General features: G+C 35.9%; 1 pseudogene; it reads left to right on the top strand.

Annotated features, from left to right (window-relative positions):
* The first annotated feature begins 484 nt into the window (after window positions 1–484).
* Window positions 485–1,147, top strand: LOC143380475 (lysosomal-associated transmembrane protein 4A pseudogene; annotated as a pseudogene).
* The last annotated feature ends 10,514 nt before the right edge of the window (window positions 1,148–11,661 follow it).

Genomic DNA, 11,661 nt, shown 5'->3' with positions numbered 1-11,661 from the left:
CACCAATAGACAGGATCATCCAAACATAAAATCAATAAATATATATTCTAACCTACATGATACTATAAATCAAATGGGCCAAACTGATACCCATGAAATAATTTCGTTCAAAAACAGCTGGATTCACCTTCTTCTTAGCAGCTCACAAAAACTTTCTCAAAACAGATCATATTCTAGGTCAAAATGTAAGTATTAACAAGCACAAAAAAAAAAACCCTGATATAGTCCTATACATACTATCAGATCATAATGAAATTAAATTAGAAATCAGAAGCAAATTAACTATAGAAAACACATAAGCAAATGGAAATTTATATGAGGAATAGATCACAGAAGAAATAAGAAATTCGAGGGGCCCGGACCAGGGGCGGGCCTGAAGACGCGTCGTTTGCCTTTGGAGACTGTGACTGAGCTCCCTGGGTTCAGCTGCAGGGCGGAAAGCTTTTGTCAGGGACTGGCCAAGAACTGGGCCGAGAGATGCCCGATGGTGTGCATGACTTTCAAGCGGAGCCGCAGCGACCAGTTCTACAGCACCCGGTGCTGCGGCTGTTGCCATGTCCGCACCGGGACGATCATCCTGGGGACCTGGTACATGGTGGTAAACCTGTTGATGGCAATTTCCCTGACTGTAGAGTTGACTCATCCAAACTCAACGCCAGCTGTCAACATTCAGTGTGAAGTCACTGGTAACTACTACTCATCTGAGAGGGTGGCCGATGATGCCTGTGTCCTTTCTGCCGTCTCAGTTGTTACCCTTATCGTCAGTTCAATGCTGGTATATGGAACAATTTCTTATCAGCTGGGTTGGCTGATTCCATTCTTCTGTTCCCGGCTTTTTTACTTAGTTCTCAGTTGTCTAGTTGCTATCAGTTCTCTCACTTATTTGCCAAGAATCAAAGAATATCTGGGTCAATTACCTGATTTTCCCTACAAAGATGACCTCCTGGCATTGGACTCCAGCTGCCTGCTATTCATTGCTCTTGTGTTCTTTGTGGTATTTATCATTTTTAAGGCTTATCTAATTAACTGTGTTTGGAACTGCTACAAATATATCAACAACAGAAATGTGCCAGAGATTGCCGCATACCCTGCCTTGGAAGCACCTCCACAGTGTGTTTTGCCAACCTACGAAATGAAATGGCAGTGAAGATGCCTGAGAAGGAACCACCGCCTCCTTACTTACCTGCCTGAAGACCCTCTGCCTCTGTCAATCAACCCTATACCAGCTTCTTGTCTGTTTATTTTACAGAGTGCTGCATTACAGGGCTCTTTTGTTTGATATAAAATACATTGTCTTTTGTGTAAGCATTTATTTTCAAACACTAAGGAGCTTTTTGGACATTCAGTAAGTCTTTTTGTTTTTTGTTAAGTCTATTACAATTTAATACTTTTCAAAGACAATCTAGCATAAAAAGAACAAAGTGCCATTGTATGCCTTCAACTGCATTTAACATTTATTGCCTACATTTTTTAAAAAAGTTTCCAAATAATATAAAGTTCCACCTCAAAATCTTAGGGAAAAAAAAGAGCAAACTAATTCCAATTTCAATAGAAAACTGAAAATAATGTCACAGTCGAAACCAATAAAATTGAGAATAAAAAATATATACAAAACATCGATAAAACAAAGAATTGGTTCTCTAAAAAAAAAAAAAGTTAAAAACCCAGCTGAAAGATTAAAAAGAACCAAATTAACAAAATTAGAGCAAAAGAAAGATTAAAAAGAACCAAATTAACAAAATTAGAGCTGAAAAAGGAGCTAGCACCACAGATAATTCTGAAATCCAGAGGATCATTACAAACGATTTTGAAAATTTATACTCCAATAACTGGAAAATCTAGGTGACACTGGCAAATTTCTAGACTTATACAACCTGCAAAAAATGAACCAGGAATATAGAAAATCTAAACATACCAATATCAAGCAATAAAATTGAAACAGCTATTAAGAGCCTTTCAACGAAGAAAAGCTCAGACAGATCCTCAGCTGAGTTCTACACCACTGTTAAAGTAGAGCTAACACCAGTCTTCTTCAAATTATTCCATGAAATTGAAAGGGAGGGAACACTCCTCAATACATTCTGTGAAGCCAGTATAACCCTGATACCAAAACCAGACATAGACACATCAAAGAAAGAAAGCTAAATATCAATACCCCTGATAGACACAAATACAAAATCCGTAATAAAATATTAGAAAAATTTATTCAAAACACATCAAGAAGATAGCATATTTACCCAGATATGCAAGGTTTGTTCAACATATGCAAATGAATAAATATAATTACCACATAAATAGAATTAAGAAGGAGAATCACATGATCATCTCAATAGATGCAGAAAGGCCCTTGATAAAATCCAGCACACATTCATGTTAAAAAAAAAAAAAAACTGGAGAAATGAAAGAAGGAAGAACTTATCTCAACATTATAAGGGCTATATATGATAAAACCAAAGCCAACGTCATACTGAATAGAGAAAGCACATGGAAGCATTTCCTATAATCTGAGGAACAAGATAAGGATATCCACTCTCATCCCTCCTACTTAATATAGTTCTTCTATATTCTATAGTTCTTTCAATCAGGCAAGAGAAAGAAAACTAAGGGATACAAATAGGAAAAGAAGAAGTCAAATTATATGTTTGCTGATGACATGATCCTATATCTAGAAGAACCAAAGAACTCCATCAGAAGACTTTTAAGTTGATAAACAAATTCAGAAAAGTAGCAGGATACAAGATCAATATTCAAAAATCAATAGCTTTTCTATACTCCAATAATCTCCGAGAAAGAAATCAAAAAACTATCTCATTCACAATAACCTCAAAAAATAAATAAAACACTTGGAATTAATCTAAACAAGGAGATGAAAGACCTCTACAATGAAAACTACAGAACACTGGAGAAAGAAATGAAAGACAGCCTTAGAAGATGGAAATAACTTCCTATGTTCATAAATAGGTAGAATTAATATTGTCAAAATGGCTATATTACCAAAAGTATTATACAAATTCAGTGCAGTCCACATGCAAATATGGTGTTCTTCAACAATTAGAAAAAACAGTCCTAAAATTTATTTGGAAGAATAAAATACTTAGAATAGCCAAAGTAATACTGAGAAAGCAGAGCAATGCTGGAGAGATCACAATTCCTGATCTCAAATTATACCTCAGAGATGGAACAACAAAAAGAGCATGGTTATTGGCACTGAAAAAGACATGAAAGAAGAGCAATGAAATAAAACATAAAATACAGAGACAAACCCTTATAGAAATAGTCATCTGGTACTTGACAAAGGTGTGCAAAACATGTTGGAGAAAAGACAGCCTTTTAAACATATCCATATGTAAAAGAATAAAAATTGATTTTTCACCCTGTATAAAAGTAAACTTGAAGTAGATCAAAGTCTTAGGAATTAAATGAGAAATTTTGCAACTTCAAGAAGAAAACATAGGTTTAACATTCAAAAAATTGATGCAAGCACTATGTTCCTCAACAAAAACCATAAAGTTCAAGAAATAAAATAAGAATCAATAAGTATAACAGCATCAAATTAAAAACCCTCTGCACAGCTAAGGAAATGATTAAGATCATGAAGAAAGCCTACAGAATAGGATAAAATCTTTGCTGGCTACCGCTATTACATACATAAAGAACTTAAAATACATAAAAAACTTACAAAGCTTAACACTAATGACAAACAGTAAATAAATGATAAAAAAAACCTAAACATTTTCCAAAAAACAAAACACAGACATATATTTTTTTCCAATATATTTATAATGTTAAATATATTGGAAAAAATGAGCAATATATTTAACAATTAGGGAAATGCAAATCAAAACTACAGTGCAATTTCATCTCACTCCAGTTAGAATGGCAATTATTAAGAATACAAATAAAGGCTGGTGAGGATGTGGTGGAAATGTACACTTACACATTTCTGATGGGACTGTAAATTAGTAAAATTACTCTGGAAATTCCTCAATAAACTAGGAATGGAACCACCATATGACTCAACTATCCCACTCCTTGGTATTTGTCTAAAAGAACTGAAATCAGCATACCACAGTAATGAAGGCACATCAATGTTTATTGCAACACAAGTCATAATATAGCCAAGAATAGTGCTCATCAACAGAAGAATGGAAAAGAAAAAAAAAAAAAATATATATATATATATATATATATACACACACACACACACACACACACACACACACACAATGAAATTAATTTATTCAGTCATAAAGAAGAATGAAATGGTGTTATTTTCTGGTAGGTGGATGGAACTGAGAACATCACACTAAGTGAAATAAGCTAGATTTAGAAAATAAAGGCTTCAAAGTTTATGTGGAGACTAGAGCCAAATAAGGGGGTGGGGGTTAAAGGTGGTCAGATATAAAGATAAAGGAAAATCAGTAGTGTAGAAGAAAGAGATTGAGGGGGAGGAAGAAGGGACAGGAAGGGGGAAGAAATGCAGAATGAACTTAAAAATTAAGCTATGTGCATATATAAATATATCACAGTGAACACCACCTCTCTCTCTCTCTCTCTCTCTCTCTATATATATATATATATATATATATCACCAATTAAAAATAAGTAAATGAAGGGCTGGGGTTGTAGCTCATCAGCAGAGCACTTGCCTCACATGTGTGAGGCACTGGATTTGATCCTTAGCACCACATGAAAATAAATAAACAAAATAAAGGTACTGTGTCCATCTACAACTAAAAAAATTAAAAAAAAAATAAGTAAATGAGTGGAATGAAGACCTACATAGTAAAAGAAGAATGGGAGAGGGAGGAGGGGAGAGGGAGGAGGGGAGAGAAAGGGTGACCCTGGGGACTGAAATGGAGTAAATTCAATTCCTTGCATGTATGATTTTGTCAAAATGAACCAGACTATTATGAATAACTACTATGCACTAATAAAAACATAAAAAATAAACCTTATACCAGGTTGAATCAATTAAATTATTGAAGCTTTATCTGTTTGCCCACCTCACTGCCATGGATGAATGGAGACTGAACATTCTTTTCATATGTGTAATGACTCATAAATCAGATGAAAGAAGATTCATCTCATGCCACCTTTTAATGTCTTACCACAATTTGCTGACTCCAATAGGATATTCAATAATATGAAACTTATGATGTAATAAAAATATTTCAATAATAATTTTTATTGATGAAAACATCTATTGAAACAAAAAAAAACTAAACTTTAAAAGATAAAATCCAAAAAGCACAAAAAAGAACAGCAACGGAAGTGATTACAAATTAGTCGATGCTTATCACAAATGTCTGATATGGAGAGATTTGGCAGGAGATTTGTGGAGGTAGAGTCATAAGTTCTCCCATTTCTTACAAGAGGATTCTCTTCCTCTCTTTGTTCCCTTTTCCTCTTCTAGGAAGGTAACAATGTTAGCCAAGCTGTTTTGAAAACAGAATCCTGGTGGTAGCTGATGACCATCGTCTTAAATCTGCAATAGCATTTCCAGGGATATACCACATAATAGTCTTATTTTTATATAGGAAGAGTGAGTGGATAGAGTTTTAAAAAAGTGTCAGAATTTACTGATATTCTGTGTAGAGAAGTTAAAGCAATGACCCCATCCAAGCACAAATGCCTAGGTAATTACCACTCTACTACTCAGTAGAAGAAAGGAAGTTTATTCTATAGAGCAGGAGTTCTGAAATGATGATCTGATTATACTTACTGTGCCCCTGGATCCTTTAAGGGAGGCTGTGAGGGAAAAAAACTACTTTGATAATAATAATGTCACCTGCCTTTTGCATGCTCAGTCTTTCATGAGCGTAGTGGAATTTCAGGGGCTAAAAAAACATGTGTTATAGGAAAGACAAAAATGCAAAGCTGATATGAAAATCCACTTTTCTTCTACTAACTGGACATTAAGAAGATTTACAAAAATTTAAAACAATGTCTCTCTCCTCAATATTTTGCTTCATAAATTTTTATAAATGTGTCAATCATGTAAAAACTAATTGAATTGTTGCTAATTTATAATAAGTGAACAAATATTTTACATTATTTGCTTTATTTTCTAACATGGAAGCATTCACAGAAGATTCACATAAATAAAATTTCTTTTGGAGCCTCAATAATATGCAAGATTACAAAGGGAACTTCAGATCAAAATGTCTTAGAAAAATTATACCAGAAATATGTCAGAGTTCCAATTTAGTGATGTCAAGCATAATAGGGCAGTATAGTGCACCATACTAAAAACAAAAAAAATTCTACATACAATGAATAATGAGTTTGAATCTGTTTCCTAATTCAACTTCTCCCAGATTGGTAGTCTGGTTTATAGCCACCATGCAGAAAATGAGAGCACTGTAAGCAGAAGAAATGACTAAAGTTAAACCAATACAACAAAATGCTTTGTCTCTGTACATTTATCTCTCAGCTCCTAAATGGAGACATTCTATCCATCTTTTTAGTCCTTTCACCAATTAACATAAATGGACAAAAAAGATATTTAAGGAAAATATTTAATATGAAAGAAGAAAAATAGCAGCGCAAAATGCATAATACAACTTCAAGAAAAAGATTTTTTGCATTACTGAAATTTAAAAAAAGCTATAAAACATAATCAGAGGGATATAAAAGACTCTGTCAGATGAATATGTGGCATCCCTGAGTCCAAAGGATCAATCTCACATGCATTTTGATGGGTTCTGTATCTACATATAAAGCGTGTCCTATGTGACTGAGAGAAAAGCCTCTCATATGTTTGCTTTTTCTTTTTTTTCTCCTGCTACACTACACCTTTATCTTTATTAAAGTACTGTATTCTTTACATACTGATAGGGTCTTTTGAGGACTTTCAATTATCTGATACTGAGTAATTGCTACAATATATGAAATCAAACAGACAGGAATGATTTAACAGATTCCTAACCAGTTGAATAAAATGTAAGCATAACAGTGCCCTGCATTAATGTTCAGATGACCACAATCTCCTTGATATATATAGCAATAGTGCTCTAGGTGTGGTCCCCAGATCAGCATTAGCAGCATCACCTATGAATTGAGAAAAATTTAAATTCTTAGGCCTTCTCCAGAGATACTAAATCAGAAGCTGACAGGGGAACCCAGAAATCTGTTTTAACAAGTCCTCCAGAGATCTGATCCACGCCAGAATGATAACCCGTTATAGAGAAGAAATCCACAGCCATGGGGAGAGAGGAGTGCAAGTGCATTTATTACATGTGAACTGCCATTCTTTATGTCTCCCAGGAGGATCCAGAGAACACCCCCTTCAACATAGATTTGAGAAATATATCAGTAAAAGCTCTGTGTTGTCTATTAGCTGCATGCCAGGAATAATAGTGAAAAATGATGCACTTTAAATGGAATCACTGTAATCATTATGAATGATGGAATTCCAGAGTGGTAGAAACCAAGAAGAAGCATTTAACCACTACTGACAAGTCATATGTGACTACTATAATGGAAAATAAGATGAGAGCAACAATTAAAATGTTTTAACCCACATAGATCTGCAGTAAAGGTTAATTAATCACAATATTTCAGAACTGAAATAGAGAGCAGTCTACTAAAGTTTTACTTGATCAACATAAGCAAAAACTGTCTGATGAATAGCAATCTAACTTAATCACTACAAGAAAGTCATTGCCCTCATTCAGACCCCAAAACTAAAAGAGACCACAAACTCAGAAGATCACACTAGATTCACTTTTGAAAAAAAAATGTCCTGCTACACTTCCAAAAGTTTGTGCATAAAGTATTACTCCTAGTTTCCTCCAAAAGACTTAAAATGTCAGGATGTCTATGCATTGGGGACAAAATACCAAGACCACTTGACTGTGGACCATGAAGTTAAAACATAAACTGAGCTAACCATTACAAAATGAGTATTTAAATCACAAATCATAGTTGTAAAAGTACAACAGTGTTCCATAAAGTAGAAATACTATTTGTAACAACAGGCAGGACCAAACATCCTGCAAGAGTGTACATTGTATACACAAATGTCTCAGCTCCCACGGCATCCACTGCTATTTTCCCTTCCTTGATATGTGGTCTCATGAGGATTTCCTGTGATCTCTATGGAATGGTTCTATTTTAGTCGATATCACCATGACCAAGATACCCAACCAGAATAACTTAGGAGAGGAATAATTCATTTGGAGCTCAAGGTTTGAGAGGTCTCAATTCACAAATGTTCTCCATTGCTCTGGGCCCAAGGTAAGGCAGCACACCAAGTGGGAAGAGCCCAGCAGAGGAAAGCTGCTCAGCTTATGGTGGGGTTAAGAAGTAGTGGGGTGAGCACAGGAAGAATAATCCTTCTAGGGCATGCCCCCCATGACCTACTTTCTCCAATCATACCCCATCTGCCTGCAGTTACCCCCCGCCCCCGCAGTTGGTCCATTCAAACTAGGGTGGACTGATTATGTTACAGCTCTCATAACTTCTCAATATTTCTGCATTAATGGGAGTTTTGGAGGACACTTCATATCCAAACAGTAACAGGTCCCCAGACCAGCATCATCGGATCATCACCTGGAGACTGATAAACATAACCAGGGATTAAGAAATAGGATGTTCAGGTCTCGCTTAGAAATGACTCTAAAAAATGAATTAAAATGACCTAAAAAAATGAATGTCTATAGTATTATAGCCTAAGTCAGGGATATTCTTTTGGTAGTTAAGGGAAATTCTCAATCACCAAGAGAAAAAATTTATACTTACTGTTTCTACAACTATGAATTTTGTTGGTTTAAAGTTCTTAGAATATTCCCATCAGAAAACCCAACAAAAGCACTAGGGAACTGAAAGCTCAGGTTAGTCCAATGCACTTTAGAATCTTAATGCCAATGAACTAATAGGTAAAGAAGAGAGGTTGAAGTGCTGGGAAATCGTTTGGACACTAAACAAGGAGCCAGAGAAGAATAAGCCCAGAATTCATGCCTGTATTAACTCCAAATGCTTCCATGTCCAATGGAAAAGGTAATTAAAAAAACTAGGAACTTCTAGTTTGGGCCATGACAGTAGCTAGCACAGTACATCCTCCATTAAAAACAACTAGACATGAAACCTAAAGAGAATCTATGAAACCATTCGGAAGTAACCCATGAAGATCTGTAATCCTTGAGAAAGGAAAGATACATAGAGAAAGTCTACATTCATGCCAAGCTCTTCCCCTAGGAAAAGTACTTGGACCACAGTACAGGGAGGAGGAGAGGCAAAAAGTAACAGTTTTTCTAAATTAAGAATGAAGAGAGAAAAGTTCAAGACATTATGATGACAGGATATGAGTGAGGAGAGCCAAGAGTGAAGGCCAGAGGCTTTCATGGCAACTCCCCAAGGGTCTCTCCTTAGACAATTCTGGGTGTCAAATCTGTAAGGCAAAACTCTAGTTCATATGGCAGCATTAAGAGACTGTGAGTTTAAAAGATATTTGGGAGGTTATGGAGTATCTGGAATATTTTGCAGTTTGAGCCCAGCCAAAGTAGAAGCACCCTGCAAAATACCAAAGCATTCAGTTGACAACCCACAAAGATATGCCATAAAAGTGAGGGAGGTCTCATACAACCTCTGTTCTCAGCAGGGCTGCCCTATGTTTTCAGGATCCATGAATAGCCTTAAGGTGGCAGGGACAGATGGTACCCATGTAAGCAATGACCTCATTACTTCTCACCAAGTAATATCTAACAATCTCTATTGCAGATACTCCTGTCGGCAGTAGAAACCAATGATGAACCTCAATATGGTTCACATGTCAAAAGTAGATAATCAAACAGTTAGTGACAAATATTCTGCACTGAATTCATTCCATGCTGGAGTGACAACTACCTTAACAGAGCTGGCATCTGCTTTGGATATGGGATAAATTTGTTTACTATAGAATAGCTGTCAGTCACACTACTTAAAATTGTCTTACAGGAGATCACATTTAGAATCATCTCAGATCAAGAAACATATTTCATGGTAAAGAATATAAAATAAGTATGCAGCTATGGGAACTGCTAATCTTACCATATATCACATTAATGTCAGTCTGTCTACCACAATGGCCAAATGACCAGTGTCATAATCAGGGTAGCACACAAATAAGGAACCACAGTCAGATTTAAGGCACTAATATCCAAGATTTGATATATACACTCAACAATAGCCACTGAATGATGTGTTAGACCCAACATCTGGCATACTTAACTCCTGAATTGAGTGGTGTCAAGTCAGACTGGCCTTTCCAATCACTTCAGTGACCTATTCTCAAATTTGTCTTTTCATCTCTACAAATCTTAGGGTATACAAAAGCAAAGGAACAGGTTCCTTGGGTGGGAAAGGTGTGATAATTCCACCAAAGACCCTAAGATTTCCCCAATCCTTAAAGCTATGATTTCTGCCTAATCCCTTTGGCATCTCATATGCTGATGAATCAAGAGACAACTGGTCACACCCTGAAAGACAGTAACCCAAGTATTGTGAATATCAGCTAAAGCTGCTACTACATAACGAGGGCAACACGGACTATGACCAGGACTCAGGGGATTCTCTAGATGTCTTTAAGCATGTCAACATCTAGTAACAATAGGTTGCCTGTGGCAGGCAACTGCATCATTAAGGGGCCAACTGTCTCAGGAATCATGGTTTGGCTACCCCACAAGCCAGCAATCTAGACCAGCTGGGATACTAGTCAAATGTTCAGAAAACCTAAAAAAGTAGAGAAGACAGAAGATGATATAAAATTATAACCTTTTAAACAATTTCAACTATGAGGGGTCCATTATGTTCCACTAACTCTTCTAATAATTTTATAGTGATTTCAATGAGTCATCAACTTGACTCAAAAACAGACTAGACAATGTGTTACAGGGTAGATGCAAGCTGCTCAAGAGATGGTCTGAAGCAAATGCCACTAGAGCCCCGAAAAAATCCTCTCAGTCTAAGACAAATCTTAGTCTTAATAGTGGTATCTGCAAGCTCAAATGTTAGCATTGTAATGGTATCTGGCTTTCATTGTGAGCAGTGTTCTCTCTCCTGAGTGCCTTCACTAAGACCACAAAACCTGCTCCAACTGCCTAACTTTCAGATGTACAATTCTGGAATGCATTCTTTCAACTTCTTAGGAATTGGGCTCCCATTGTATCTAACAATAACCTCAATAATACATTTTTTGTTCATTTTTCTTCCTTTCCTATCTCATTCTCCCCCATTCCAGTCTTCCTACTCCCAAATAAAGTAATTGTATCAAAGGATCTTGCCTCAAACTTTGTATACTGAAAAATCCATACTAAGAGAAAGGGTACAAGATTTGTAGTTGATAACCCAGCACATACCCAAAAGAAATATATATTGTCCTTCAGTGTCTAAGGAAAATTGATTCCAGGATCTCTCTACAGATAACAAGCCCCAGAAATGCTCTAGTCCATTATATAAAATGGAATAATGTTTGCATATAACATGCATATAATCATCTCTAGATGACTTATAATAACTAAAACAATGTAACCCAATATAAATAGTTGGTATACTATGTTAGTTAGGGAATAATGCCAAGAAAAGAATCTATAAATATTCAGTGCAGTCTCAGTCCATTATAGGCCTAACTACATTTTTGATCTGCAGGTGGCTGATTCCACAAATGTGGAACCCACAGAT

The sequence above is a fragment of the Callospermophilus lateralis genome, chromosome 14, assembly GCF_048772815.1.
Source record: "Callospermophilus lateralis isolate mCalLat2 chromosome 14, mCalLat2.hap1, whole genome shotgun sequence".
NCBI lineage: Eukaryota > Metazoa > Chordata > Mammalia > Rodentia > Sciuridae > Callospermophilus > Callospermophilus lateralis.
Note: the sequence above shows the minus strand (reverse complement) of the source record. Positions and strands in the feature narration are given on the sequence as shown.